The sequence below is a fragment of the Eurosta solidaginis genome, chromosome 4 (assembly GCF_040869045.1).
Source record: "Eurosta solidaginis isolate ZX-2024a chromosome 4, ASM4086904v1, whole genome shotgun sequence".
In the NCBI taxonomy this organism is placed as follows: domain Eukaryota; kingdom Metazoa; phylum Arthropoda; class Insecta; order Diptera; family Tephritidae; genus Eurosta; species Eurosta solidaginis.
In genome coordinates, this window is record NC_090322.1 from 121050158 (window position 1) to 121065741 (window position 15584).

A 15584-nucleotide genomic window follows, 5' to 3' on the forward strand; every position below is an offset into this window, starting at 1 on the left:
GTAGATTTTTGACATACATTTCGGCGATTATAGTTTCAATCACTTAATAAAATGATAGTCGTAAAATATTTATTTCCTTAAATTTATTTTACAATAATACGACTAGTTGGAGTTAAATATAAGCAAATCTAAGTAAAATTTACATTTCGATTAAATTAATTAGTCAAATATTGTAACGCATTTAACTCGCAATGAAAACCATATATTCTTTTGAAATTTCAGTAAATCGGACCTATGATATAAAAGTTAACATTATTTAATGGATAGGGCTTATCCTGAATGTCTGGCGTTCCAGGTTCTGTGATCTAAATGGGATGGTTGCATCGGGAGTTCATATTTACAAAACTTATTTTTAGTGATAACTATTGAATGGGAAATAATATTTACCCTACGCCTTCGAACTAATAATACTTACACTAAAACATGTATTTTTATCCTTTTTCCCATAACTTTTGAACGCTATTCTACAGTTGTAGGTCAAACTAAAGTTTACCAAAATTTTTGGCACGTTTTTCGTTTTGGCTGGCACATTTTTTGTTCTGGCACCCGCTTCAGCTGCCGTGAGGGATTTATCTGTGATTGTTGCCAGCAACAACTAGAAGATAAATCCCTCGTGAGAGCGAAAATATGAGAGCGTAAGCAAAAGATTCGTATCAATCTAATCTATGGTGCTTGTGCTACAGGCTTTTAGGTGTGACGTGTGTTAGCTGTTTAGGCACTTCTAAATTAACCTGGCGCATTAACTAGAGGCAGCCAAGTCCTCTTGCCACAAATTGGAATTGGAAGATTCGATTTCCAAAACTAAAAAAGGTAACGTTTTCAAGACAGTGCACAACCTAAACAAAGGTGGTATCAAAAGACGCGTGTCGAGATCCGTTGTTAGAATCTGAAAGTTGTATAGAATCGACGGGATGGCCTAGAAGGTTTCAGGTGGTCATACTAAATCGCTCCCGGGGAGTGTCATCGCTACAACCAAAGCAACATTATTTACTCTGCTTTTCATTCATACGTATGTGTATTTTTAAATAATAAAAAAAAATGTTGGTAATAGTCTAGTTGAGGGGTCGACTGCTAATACGCTACCAAAAATATCGGAAAAGAAAAATTTTATCCATGTCCGGAGATATTTGCAGTTGAAGTTGGCGATTTGCATGTGGTTGTTGTTGTGTTCCTACCCACAAAAAAATTTGTGCATCACCGTGGCGGTAGCCGTAGGCCGAAGGCCGCCAACTCAGAAAGGTGTTATGCGCAAAAATACTATGGATCCCACCCCCGGTTTCGGAGGTACCCGTGGGTCTTTTTTCGGTTTTTCGTTAATATCTTTTGAACGAGTTAATATTTTTAGTTTCCGCCTTCGGATTATTAATACTGATGTCAAGACGCGTGGCGTATTAGCAGTCGACCCCTCAACTAGACTTACCGAAAACTACAATTAAATGCAGATTCACGTGTCATTTGCCAAGGATTTACCGGTAAACATGGTACTTTCCACAACCAACATGCTTTGGAATACGGTAAGAAATTGGTTGGATGTATTTTCCCAAAAAAGGGTGGAACTACGCATCTTCGTTTGCCAGTATTTGCTTCGGTAATTTATATTGATTTGTATTGATTAAAAATTGCAATAGTAGATAATGTAATGTGAATTAAAATTGAATAGGTAGCCGAAGCAAAAAATGCAACTGATCCGCATGCAACTGTTGTTTATGTGCCGCCACCGGGAGCTGCTGCTGCTATCATAGCAGTATTACAAGCACGACATTCCTTTGTTTGGTTGCATAATCGAAATTGTGCCCTAACATGATATAGTTCGCGTTAAGCACGCTATGTTAAAGCAAAATAAATCTCGTCTAGTCAGGCCCGATTGTCCAGGATCATCGCACCAGAAAGGGTAAGTAAATTGCCTACCATATTAAATATATAAACAACATAAATGAATTTGTTAGTGATAATTTGTCATGCTTTTGTTGATAATCAACTGAAGAAGGCAAATACCAAAGAGTTCGAAGTTCATGTAAATACCAATTGATTTTTTTAAATAGCGTTTGGAAAACAAAACCCATATGTATGTATGCATACAACTGCATAGAAAGGGAGGGATTAATTAATTATGATCATTAGATTTATAGGATTTTTATTATTTTCCCTGCGTCGCCGTTGCCATTACATTGCGTTAAGAGAGGACATCAACACCTTACCCACAACCAGTTAAAATTTTAGTAAATTTTGCTCTTTTCATTACTGATTCAAAACGTGGCATTCCATGGAGAATGGTAAATTTTAGCAGACTTTCGCATTGCGGTCATTATTAATATTCAATCCCTAGAAGGTTCAATGTAGTCATATCAATAGGTCCGGAGAGGTCGGGTTAGTACCTCAATGTATTAAATGTGGGAATGCACTGGCCATGGTGAGCCCATAAACTTAGCCGTACGTTTTGAGATTGCTTCGTATTCTTGGAGGATATGGTCCGCCGTCTGCTGATCGATCACAAAATCGGCATGTGTTATTCGATAGTATGCCCACTTTCTGCATACGGCTGCTCAGTCTATAATGCCCTGTAAGAAAGCTCTTGGGATTATTCGGTTATCTTTCGATAGGTCTATTATTGCCCTGTAGCAACTTGTGCTATAACTTCCTAACAGTAACTTAGATTGTCTCAAACCTGCCGTATTGCTCCAGTGTTCTTCTCTCTTTTCCACCCTTCTCCTAATAAATGCCCCCTGTGAGCCAACTGACAGGAACGGCTCGGGATCGATGGGTCATGCAGTTCCTGCCTCTCTTTCCGGGTTGTCCGCCTGCTCTTGTTGTAGCAGTGCTTCGCCCCATCAAATAGGTGCGACAGATCACAAATTGTCATCAATGTCCTCTAACGGGAGTCCAAGAAAACAGAAAGTTTCAACAGGGGTGGACCATAATGAGAGGAGTGTTAGAGGCGTTGATTCCACAATACAGCTAAAGAGATGGTTGGTGTCATGTGGGGACACATTATAAGCAGGACATATGTTTTGTATGTCGGGGTTGATTCTGGATAGGTAAGAGTTTAACCTGTTACAGTATCCAGATCGAAGTTGGGTTAGAGTGACTCCCGTTTCCTTAGGGAGAGTGCGTTCCTACTCTGCTAGTTTTTTTCTTTGAGTACAGGATTCACCGGGCAATTCCTGTCATAGAGGTCCGACGCCTGTTTGTAGAGTTCACCCAGGACCTGCTTGTGTTTTGCAGCTTCATACGGCTGTGTTCTCATGTGCCGTATTTTTCATAATGTAATGAGGGCGTGAACGACAAGAAGCCACAAAAGATTTGTAAAAGTTACGAGGACGTCGGGTTTTGGGATCAAGCCCAGAGCAACCTGTCCGATGCAACCATCCCTTGCACGTGACACACTGACAAGAGTATGACCGTCCTAAAAAGATTCTTTTCCGGCAAACGCAGCAAAACTATTTCTCATGACCGGGGTCAGGAGAAGGACACGGATTGGGTTCGAAACTTTCCCGGAGGAGGAGAGTATGGCGCAGACCCGCTGCATGGATCTGCTGGGAGGATGATAATTTGTGGGAGGGCCGCAACAAACTAAACACTAGAGTCCGCCTGCTCATTACCCTGTACTCCCCTGTGGCCTGGGATCCAGTGCAACAGTACTACGTTGTGCACCCAAGGACCAGTGATGACTTTATTTCGAACGCCACAATTGCCTTTAGTGGGGCCTGACTGTCTGACTGAGTATGGCAATTGTTTCATTGGAGTATCAGCGCTGAAGGCTCAGTTTAGCGCACCAACATATGCCGAATACTTCCGCTTGAAAGCTGCTCGTATGTGCTTTTAGAGGTACTGATATTTTGGCTCTGGGTCCGGAGGCTCTGGCTTCAATCCCCTCTGGCGTCTTCGAAGCAGGGCCGTAGAGAGAAAATCCGGGCCCGGGACTAAAAAAATTTACGGGCCCCCTATAAAAAATCCACTAATACATTTGATTAACGTGAATTAATGACGTTTCATTCATAAATCATTATTGATGGATTACATCAAAAAAATGTTTGCCACATCAACTAAATGATTTTTGGCCAAGAGCTGACATAAAAATTAACACAGAATATTTACTATTTGTTTTATTTTATTGTAACGTAGAAATAAAATTCTCTTTTAACAGCCACATATTATTTCAAATAATCTTTTCTAGTTATTTGGTAACATTTTCATACATTTCTGATAAATTTAATGATGATTATAAATTTTAATTATTCAATATAGAATGTTCCGATATCAAAGAGTGGCTTTACTTGCTTTTTTCGCTGCAAAATTTTTTATAATAATATCAAAATTTAACTGTCTTGCCAAAGCGGATGCAACACAAAGCGTGGCAGTCCTAAAACTCGCTCTTTAGATGAACACGATCTATGAAAGTCTTTCATTCTTGAAAGGACGCTGAAGGAACGTTCTGCACTAGATACAGTGACAGGTAAAGTGCAAAAGGTACGTAAACCAATACAAAAGTTGGGGGAAAATTGTATACATATTTGGAAAATAGACGGCATTTAGCAATTCCAATGGTGACAGACCTTTATCAAAATTTGCTTCGTAAATGTGTTTCAAGTGAACTATTTCACATTCTAAGCTTTGAGAAATATCCGACTTTTATTTTTCATCCATGTCTTAAATTGCCACAAAAAGGAAAACTTTTCGTTCAAATTTCGCCTCTTACGACAGGCATAGCTACCACGGGTATACTCTAAGCCCACTAACCCACTGGAGCCATGAGAAGCGTGAGTGCACTTTGGGTGTCGCAAGGCAAGCTACGTCGTGCCTGGTGTTGTTGGGTGAGCGGCCAGGCAAGGCAGCAGGGTAAACATGCACCATTCAGGGGGATACCCTCGCTGAGCCCAGAAAATCTGGGAAAATTAGATGTACTTCTCAGATCCAGCAAACGAGTATGTTCTGTACTGGCATATGATAAACTTGCAGACAACCAAACGTTTACTTTCCTGTCCAAAAGGGAATTGGTGCTCGGCACTGCTGCTAAATAAATAAATAAAAAAATAAATAAATAAATATCAATTCGTTCCCGGGTTACTCGGGGAAAGCAGTTTTAGCAGTACTTTGCCCATTTCAATTTGCACATCCATTCAAAGAACTTCGCATAATGGATTAAACAGTCATCTGCATTTATTCGTTTTTGTTTTTGTAGCACGCCTAATTTACTATCTATTACCCCAACATCTATCAATTATCCCTTGTTATGATCTCCGGGTACCCCCACTACCGGAAGATGCCTTGGCATGGTGGAGGTTCACTTGAATTTACTTTACCGGTCCTGATTCTGGTTATCTGAAATCACCTTGAGTATCTTGTATTTATTAAGCACTTCCGGTTATATTAAAAACTTATTATCTATCCTTACTGATATTCGTTTCTTTTTCATTCTAGGTAATTCGATTTGACGATGTGGGCATAGCAATATTCCAGCTGTGGCTGTAAGAAGAACGTACATTTGCTCAAACTACAAGAAAACTGCGACAACTGTCCCTCGGCCTTTTTAGTATCACATATAAGGCCCTACCACGCATATTATGGGAAAGGGTCAAGTTCAAAGGCTCAACATCACCTGCAAATCGACTTTGATAGCACGAAATGGGGCTGCATATATTCCGGTATTATATCTACAACACTCATATCTATGCAAACTGATACTAACAACACCACCCGTGCAGGAAAAATTGAGCACCATCAGTGTGTGCTTCGACACTCAAAATGGTTTCAGAAAGGGCACGACTACGAATGAGTTTATGTCTTTACATATGTAGTTTGTACATATAAATATGCCAATATGTAAGGTTTACTAGAAAATTAAGGAAATTATTTGTAAAAACCATTGTATACATAATTTATTCATAATTAAATATTATTTAAACAAAAGGGACGCGTTTCATTCATATAAAAAGCGAATTGACAGAAGGTAACCGGTACGGGTAACCGATAGGCCAGTTACCCGTGTTGTTGTTGTTGCATATGTTTTTGTTAGCGATAACGAAAACATACCTAATGAAGTAACTTAAAAATGTAAATAACATCGAGCGAGAAGGAATGTCGAAAACACAATAGGTAAAAGCCATAGTGTACCTATACAAGTGTGTTCACTAAGCAATAAACGTCAAAACTAAAAACAGCCTCGCTCACCTGATGGAAATCTCAGGTCTACAGTCGCATTTTTGGTCTCAACGACAACATTTTTGACTACCAATCGTATCGACTTTTTCAATTTTTCAATCATTCGGCGCATTCGGTAATGGTATCCATTTTGAATTCGCTGTCATTCCGAATCCAGCGAGTGCCTGTCAGAATGCTTGACAGATAAGTCAACACACTTGTACTTGTACACTATGGTAAAAGCGAGTCACGCGTACACTATTTTGACAGTGCGCATGCGTTGCCTTTTTCACGACAGCAATGTAAAAGTCATTAAGACGATAATTGGTGACCAAGTTATTGGTAACGATTAAGTAATCGATTAGGTAACGGGTACCTGTCTTGTAGGGGAGACTTGAGAAGCAGAGGTCGTGATATTTATGTACACATGAGTTGTGTTAGGCAGATGCCGCTGTTGTGTGTCATTTAACACATAGCTTATTTGGTGTTTAATTCAATAATACCTATTAATAATTACAAAGAGTAAGTTAATTCAATTTAAAGTTACTCGTCACGTTTGGTCGCTAAAGCGGCAGTTACCCACCGACGTGTGCCGTACGTACGGACGTTTGTCGTACGAAACACGTTTGACCGAACCCTCAAGCCCGTAGGAATCAATGTGTGCGTCTGTGTACATGTACATAACATATTTGTGTGTGTATTGTTTAGAGCAAAGCGCTGTTGCCATTGAACAGTTTGCATGCATGCTTATGGAAACATAAACTTTTTCCATTTTAATTTTTGATGTTGTAAAAGGCTGGAATTAATATTAAATAAATATAAATAGATTGCATATTTATAATGTGCACTTTTACATAATTATTTCGAGTTATTTTCAAAATTTTGCAAACTTTAATTAGGTGTTTTTGCATAAAACTGCAAACGGTCAAAAATTAGCGCACACAAGTTTACTAGGCAACCCTGTCTAGTGAGAGAGCGATCAGCTGACACGTTCTTACGGAAAAAATCAAAATTGTTTTGATTTCTACGTTCCGGGCTACGTACGTACGGGGGTTGCACGTCCGTGAGTTTTCGTTTACATTGCACATTCATAGGATAGGTCGTGTCAGCTGACACGTTTTTTCTACGTAAGTTCGTGGGTAACTTCCGCTTAAGAAAGTATAAGAAGAATAACATAGCAAGATAAAATGAAATGTCAAAAATGTATTGTTGTGGTTGTTCGTTTACTACTCCGTGCTTGCCACAGTACTCCCCTTTTAATGACGTAGTTACTGTTGGTTCAGGAATGGTACGCGCTTTGACTTCTCGTATGTTCGAGGGATCGGTTTCGTAGCTGCCTCATCGGAACTGGTGTCTGTATCTTCACGTATGATGAAAGCTGGCTTTAATCTGTCGACCGATACATCAACTTTCTTGTTCAGCTTTTAAGGGCTCTCGAAGTGCATCTGTTCTCACCAGTACGTGCGAACAGTCGTATAAGTTTTTGAGCAAAAATAAACTTTTCTTCGAGTTATGGTGAGCAGCTGGAATAGGCAGTGTATTACGCATTTATTCTCGGTACTTTTCCAGAAAATTTTGTAGATCGATAGATTTGTCTAGGTCTTCAAAAAACTCATTGGGTAATCTGATTGGACCACCATACAACATGTTAAGAGTGGAAGCTCGAAGATCCTCGTTATAACATGTTCGTAATCCGAGTAAAACGGTCGGTAGCAGATCTGGCCATGGAGTCACTGGGTCATACATGAGCGCTGTTTTGGAGGATCGATGCCATCACTCTATCATCCCATTAGATTGTGGATGGTCGGCTGTGGTGTGGATGCGTTGATATCCGATCATGTTCGTGAGAGCTCTATAAAGTGCTGACTCAAATTGTGTGCCCTGGTCAGTTGTGATGGTCTTTGGACAGCCAAACCTAGCGATCCAATGAGTGCAAAAAACTTTTACTATAGTCATCCCAGATATGCCTTGCAGGGGAACGGCTTCAGGCCACCGTGGAAATCGATCGATCATTATCAAACAGTAACGAGAATCGTTTACCTGGGGTATTACAACAATGTCAATGTGCACATGATCAAACCTGTTGTCCGGCATATCGATTTTATCCGGTAAAATAGGGTTGTCGTCTATGAATCTTTGCTCGTTGACAAGGTGAACAAGCCTTTGCCCAAAGCGCCACATCTTTGCACATCGAAGGCCAAACATACTTTTTTCGGAGTTGTTGTAGGGTTGCCTTACTACACGGGTGTGAAAGTCCATGTACCGATGCAAATACTTTGTGACGCAACTCTTTGTAACCTTAGCGAAGTGCTTCCCTGTAGAAGTGGAGGTAGCTCAATGTCTTTGGCCTGTGCCTCCGTAAGCTCCGAATAATTTACGCTGGTTGGCATTGAAATAGCATTCAGACGTGATAGGGTGTCAGCTAGTACGTTAGAGTCACCGGATACGTGCATAATCATCGTAGAGAATTGTGAAATGTAGTCCAACTGTCTTAACTGTGGCGGGGACGCTTTCTCGGGATTCTGCTTAAAACTGTGAATAAGTGGCTTATGATATGTCTTGATGACGAACACGCGTGCTTCCAACATATGTTTAAAATACCGCATGGCTTCATAGACCGCCAGAAGCTCTCAATCGTAAGTACTGTAATTCCTTTCAGTACTAGAAAGTTTTTTTGAAAAACCCCTAAAAGCTGCCAAATGTCATATCGCAAAGTTGTTCTAACGCCGCACCGATGGCTATTACTGAAGCATCACTTACCAATGCAAGCTTTGCATCTGGAGCTGGGAGTGCCAAGATCGTAGCTTCTGCAATCATCAAAAGCTTTGAGAGTTTCGCTAATCCAGTTGATTTTACGTTTGTCTCGTTTCAATCGCGTATGTTGTTGTGATGCCTTTGGAATACACCGCCCATAGTAGTGAATGAGACCGAGGAATCGGCTTAGTTCGCAAACTGTGCCAGGTGATTTGTAATTCCTTATGACTTCTACTCGCTCGGCGGGTGGACGTATGCTATTGCCGTTGATGACATACCCCAGAAAAATTACTTCAGGTTTTCCAAGCTGACACTTATTTACTTTAATTGTCAAACCATGCCGCTGTTATATGGAAAAAACTGTGTGAAGGTGATCTTCATGACCAGAATTCATCTATATATACGCACACGAAATCGATGTCTTTAAAAAAACCATCCATAAACCTTTGAAAGGTTTGCGTAGCGTTCTTAAGACCAAACGGCATGTAGAGTGTTATGGATTCGCATTTTTGGTGGAAGCAGTAAGGAAGGCGGTCGGCATGATGTGTTGGTGCACAGTCGCTAGTCATTGTCGGCTGGGGCGGGTCCTTGCCAACCTTACTGTTCCTGCGCCATAAACAGAAAAAAAGTTCCTATCATGCCTATCAAAACTAAAAGCTGTCAAATTCAAAAAAAAAAACTGACAGAAGCGCAGAGACCGACTCAAAACGCTTATCAATACAAAATAAACGACATCCGGTCGAACCGGATGCCACGGACAGACCGTTAAATTCAAAACTTAAAATTTAAAAAAAACTAACGCAAAAAAATGTTACCGAACCGGACATGGCCGGTTACTAACGCTGAAAATGAAAAAAAACGCTGAAAATTAAAAGGAAACAAAAAAGGCCGAATATACATAGGGGCGCCGCGGGTGGTGTTGCGACGCCCGGTGCTATGTCCCACCCTCAAAAAAACCATGGCCACCGACGCACCTAAATTTCGGTGGCCCCTTACCTGATAACCCTACGTGCCTTCTAAATAAATGGCGACGCCAGCATTCCCATATTGTTAACAAATTTATTCAAGTTTCATTATTACTAATATAGCATTTCTTCATATAAACTCCTTTTGATCTTACTGCAAGGGTTTTTTTTTTTATATATATATTTATGCTTATAAATATTTTTATTTAAAAAAAAGTAGCAATCAAAAATGCGTGCCTAATTGGAGAGGAACTCTATTTTTTTTTGTAAGTTTTTAGAAAAATTATTGTGAGCTGCGTTTTGTGACGGTTCATTGAATGTAATAATAATTGGTTTGTTTTTATAATCTAATATATTATATATATAATACAATTTTTTTTTTTTTGTAGAAATTTGGTTAAATGCCCTTTTCTTTATTCATTCACAAACCTATCTTAGGGCTGTACAGTTTGGATACAACTTCCGATAATTGGGGCCCCCTTACAAAATTAATATGTTGTTGTATTAGACTTACTTTGAGTTTAACAAAACATCAATTTGGTATAACACATAGTATAATGACACTAATATGTACTATGTACTAAGAAGTTTGTTATAAACGCAACTAAGACTAAATTTGGGGTAAATCATACTCCTCAAAAAAAATTGTTTCACATGTTCAAGTAAAACGTAAGCTTTTAAATTTATGGTAAAATTAACGAAATCGTTTTACAGGTTCAGGTAAAACGTGAACTTTTTAAACTTTTAGTAAAATTAATGAAATCGTTTTACTTGTTCAGGTGAAACGTAAACTGTTTTGCAGGTATCAGTCAGTGCTGGTATTGTTTTAGGTTTAGTTCAACTCAGTCAAAAAATGTATAAAAATTTTTGTTTTTTTTTTGTTGATAATGTAAGCCAATCCGCATTACTCGTTATTTGCGTCCCTTAATATAAATTTAAAGCGTTTTAACTGATAATGCAATTGAACTTGAATTACCAATAAAACTTTATTCCTTACCGAAACAATATCAATACTTTTTGCTCATTCCAAAATCATATCCGCAACAATTGCATTAATTAAAAAAGTAATAGTAAAATTTCACCGTAACGCAAAGCAAATTTTAATACCTGAAACACTTTTTTTTTTGTTTCACGGGCAGTACAAATTGCCTACCTATGACCATTAAGATATGCTTTGTTTTTTTTTTTGTTAATTTTTCAGTATGCAACAATTTCGAACGTATAGCAAGAATTGCTTTCTTAACTTTTCATTTTCTTCGCTCATTATGCATATTGCATTCGTATTCATATTCGTTTCAGTTCTATACTAGGGTGATAGCCTTAAATTTGAATAAGTTTGTATATTAACATTATATAATGTTGCAGAGTCAAAAAAATTTTAAAAGACAAGGTATTGTAGCCCGTATGGTCGTAGCTGATAAAGATGTGGTAGTATTGTTATCGCCGGTATGGACGCAGCTAATAAAGATGCGCTAGTATTATTATCGCCGGTATGGACGCAGCTGATAAAGATGCGGCTAGTATTGGTGTCGGTGGTACCGCCTGTTGGAGGTGTTAACATTAGTGGCCTCGGACCTATGTTCGCGGCCCCGTTGTGTGCGTTGCAACTGGTGGTGGCGGTACGTCTGGTGGTTGTTGCGCTCGTGGTTGGGGTAGGTACTACCGATGGTGATGCTCGTGATAATAGTGGGCGCCGTTGGTGGTGGTTGGCGCTTTATCATATGCTACTGCGTATGGAGTTTGTGGTGGTTTTGGGGTACCATGCAGTCAGCGCAGACCACGTCACAATAATAGGTGGCCGTTGTATGTTGCCATAACGAAAAAGTGAAATTGCCGCTACTAGTAAAACAGTCGGAATGGCAAATGTAGGTAAATTAACCACTTTGAAATGCAGGTAAGATTTGGTGTACGATGAACAAATGTTGGTTATTAGTGGAGGATTATTTACACTGCCTTTGATAAGTCTTTTGATTCCATGGTGCCTTTAACTCGTTTCCTTTTTAGCTGCGGAGCTGACTGTCGCTGCATTTCTTCCAGACGCGTCACGATTGCGATTTTAATAATATCAAATGTTGCTTGCAGAAAATTAATTCAGTTTTATGTTCGAAAACTAGTATAGGATTGTTTTCGTATGTACAATGCTTATCGGCTTAAAAACAATTAAATTTAAAGTACGCTTAGCCCTTAATTGGAAAATTTAAGAGCACAAAATCACCACGTTTAACCAACTCAGCTCGAAAAAAGGAAAAGATCTTTTTTCTTCCTCCGGAACTCGTGGTTTTTTTTTTCGTTAGCGATCGCCCGTCTGTCTTTTTCCTTGTTTTTCGATACTTTTTATCGCAACTTTCGCCACATCACTAGGTGTGTTCGGGTGAACACGCTCCTAAGTGGGTCGTAGCCGTAGACCGTAGCAGCAGACCGTAACAAACCTGCTTCGCTTTGAAGACCTGACGATGAAGCGAACAGGAAACCGGATCATCTGTGGGAAGCCACTGCCAGGGATCTCCGACGACAAGCAACGTGGGGCACGACTCACCCCTGAGATAAGAGTCTCAAAGTCCTACTACGAAGCTAGCCGGGCAACATAGGTCTATCAAAAAAAAAGTTAAGTCAAGTTGGGAATAATTTCTGTTTCCTAGTTAAAAGGGCTTTGCGGCAATTAGACATTTGTTATGGAGAACTCGTCAAAACTCCGAAAGATGATTACTAGTGGGTATCGCTCCCACAGGAAGAATAAATAAAAAAAAAGGTGTAGACATTTTGATCTGGAGAACTCGTCCAAACTCCGAAAGGCTAGTCCGACCTAAGCGTGGACTGCCAGGGTGTTCACGGTCCTCGGTGAGTACGCGTGTGAACATCCTATGAGGTCAGTGCTCGGGGAGAATATTGGGCGAGATGTCCCTGACCGCCAAAACGCCCAGACAAAAAAAAGTCCAATTGGTAGGTATATAAAAAGTCAAATTGTAATTTGTCAAGGAAACGTTTTCTGGTTCATTGCGGACGAATGTCCGTAGCGTGAAAGCGACCTATCAATTTCGCATATATCAATTTGGCGTTAATGCCCTGTTTGAAGTTACTTAAGGCAAAGTTTTTCCGAAAAACTTCCTGACCTTCCTTATAGTTGACTTGCCTGGAGCGCTTGTTATAGGTGGTTACTCCCCTATCCTTGGCCTGATCTAACTTTCTACGGATCTGCTCACGGATATTAGTCAACTTGTCAGCTCTGCTTACTACCGTAACCTGGTCCTCCCGAAGGCTGCCGAGTTTCTCTAAAATGTTGTACGTTGAGGCATGTTGGACCATATTTTGGCCATATAATGCAAAGTATGGAGAACACTGAATCGCCGTATGAAAATCACTTCTAAAACTGATAAAATCTCGGGTATATGCTTATCCCAATCGGTATGGTCAGGTTTATCTTTCAGGAAAATCCTAATCTTCGAAACAATCTCTCTATTAACGCGCTCGGATGCATTTGCTTGGGGAGAATATAACCCCGTCCTCACGTGCGTCACCCCGTAATTTGCAAAAAATTGGTTCATTTCGTTCGAGATAAACTGTTTACCATTGTCACTGTGAATAAACTCAGAGACCCCTACAGCCGGAAAAATTTCTGAAGCGAAGTAATTTATAACGCTTACAGTGGTGGCTCTCTGCATGGGCTTTAGCCAAACGTATTTTGAAAAATGGTCTAGTACTATGAAAAGAAATTGATTTCGCCGCTTAGATCTCGGATACGGCCCTAGGAAATCGCAATATAATCGCTGAAATGGCCTCTCGGATGCAAAGGTATCCTCTATAGGCGGTCTCGACTGCTGATTAGTGGGTTTTACAGCTTTGCGATTTCCTTAGCCTGCTGCGGCCAGAATTACTTCTGCCTAACACGTTCTAAGGTTTTCTGCCACCCGCCATGGTAACTCCGGTTAGCGTCGTGTGCTAATCTCACTGCTTCCTTAGTCAGCCCTTTCGGCAACCATAATCGCCACAGCGAGTCTTCTTCCCCTTCCACTCCCTTACGAAATTTAACTCGTTTGAAAATTACTGCGTCCACCACTCGCAAATCCGGAAGCGATTCCTCATTTTCGGTGACGGTCCGAATTAAGTCTAAATATTCGTTGCTGCTAAATTCGGGAGAGACTAAGAGGTACTACATTCAGGGTGCCCTTACGATGTTTCATTTTGAAGTCGTATCTTTGTAGTAAGAGCGACCACCTCGCCAACCTCCCGCTCAAGTCCTTTTGTGTCATTAACCACTTGAGACTGGATTGGTCCGTGATAATACGAAACGGTAATCCCTCCACATAGGGTCGGAAACGCTTCACGCTGATTATGGCGGCGAGACATTCCAGCTCGGTTACCGTGTAATTGCGTTGAGCATTATTCAGTTTTTTCGACACAAACGCGATCGGATGCTCAGCGCCCTCGTCATCGACCTGGAACAACACTCCGCCAACACCTATTTTGGAAGGGTCGCATTGTATCACGAATTCCCTGGAAAAGTCTGGTTGGGCCAAAACAGGGGCGGAACTCAAAGCTTCTTTTAGCTTTTCGAAGGTCTCTATAGCTTCAGAGGTAAGCTTGAACGGGCCTGCTGACTTACGGAGATAGTCGGTCAAGGGACCTGCCAAGTCAGCAAAATTGGTAATAAACGCCCTGTACCAATTCGCCATGCCCACAAACCTACGCACTTGCCGAGGGGATTTAGGGATCGGGAAGTTTTGCATTGCATCTATTTTTTCCGGATCCACTTTCAGACACCCGCTGCCTATCAAGTACCCTAAGTAGCGTATTTCCTTCTGACAAAATTTACTTTTTTCTACGTTTATTGTCAGCCCTGCGTCTCTCAAACATTGGGCCACTTCCGCTAGCAATCTTAGGTGATCCTCAAAATTAGTGCTACGTACCATCAGATCGTCCAGGTAGACAAAGACGTTCTCTCGCAGACGCGAAGGGATTGCCTTGTCCATCAGCCTACTCATAGTCTGCGGTCCATTGCACAGACCAAATGGCATTACTTTGAAGTGGTACAGAGGCCTCCCCGGAACTGCGAATGCTGTTTTTTCCTTAGAGGACTCTGTCAATTTGATCTGGAAGAACGCGTCCTTCAGATCAATGCCACTAATAAAATGCGTATCTTTCAGTCTGCTCAATAAGCCGTTGATATGAGGCAGGGGGTACGAGTCTTTCTTAGTCATCGCGTTGACCTTCCTGGAATCTATGCACAGCCTAACTTTACCTGGTTTCCGGACCAGTACTACAGGACTACACCACGGGGAGTTCGATTCTTCTATAACTCCTAATTCGAGTAACCTGTCTAGTTCGCTAAAAGCTTCGGCTTGCCTCGGTGGCGAAAGAGGGAAATGTTTGCTTTTTATGGGAATGGCATCACCGGTGTCGATGTGATGCTCCACTAATTTAGTTTGCCCTAGGTCTAACTTCTCGTACGAAGGAAACGTCTCGATGACCTTTTGCAATTCTAATTTTCGTTCTGGTGACAATTCATGGAGGTTAAGTTCCTCTTCCTTTTCAAGTCTAATCTCTATGCACTCTACGCTTGGGAATATTTCGGGAGCTAACGCAAATGCTCTCCAAAAATCTACCCCGAAGTACGCTTCTTGGAGCAATGAGGGAACAAGGTAAAAACGAATAACCTTTGTGATATTTTTGAAGGTGACTGGTAGGGATACTGAGCCTAAAATTTGTTGCTTGTTGCCGCCCGCGGTATAT

The 15584-nt window shown here is 40.7% G+C and overlaps 1 long non-coding RNA gene across 2 annotated transcripts; it reads left to right on the forward strand.

Annotated features, from left to right (window-relative positions):
- Positions 1 to 701: 701 nt before the first annotated feature.
- Positions 702 to 5643, forward strand: LOC137248155 (uncharacterized). 2 transcript variants are annotated; one of them, XR_010952100.1, is made up of 4 exons: positions 702 to 1009; positions 1443 to 1588; positions 1661 to 1891; positions 5419 to 5643. It is a non-coding gene; the product is annotated as an uncharacterized lncRNA (long non-coding RNA). The 2 variants fall into 2 exon arrangements; XR_010952101.1 differs by lacking the exon at positions 1443 to 1588.
- The last annotated feature ends 9941 nt before the right edge of the window (positions 5644 to 15584 follow it).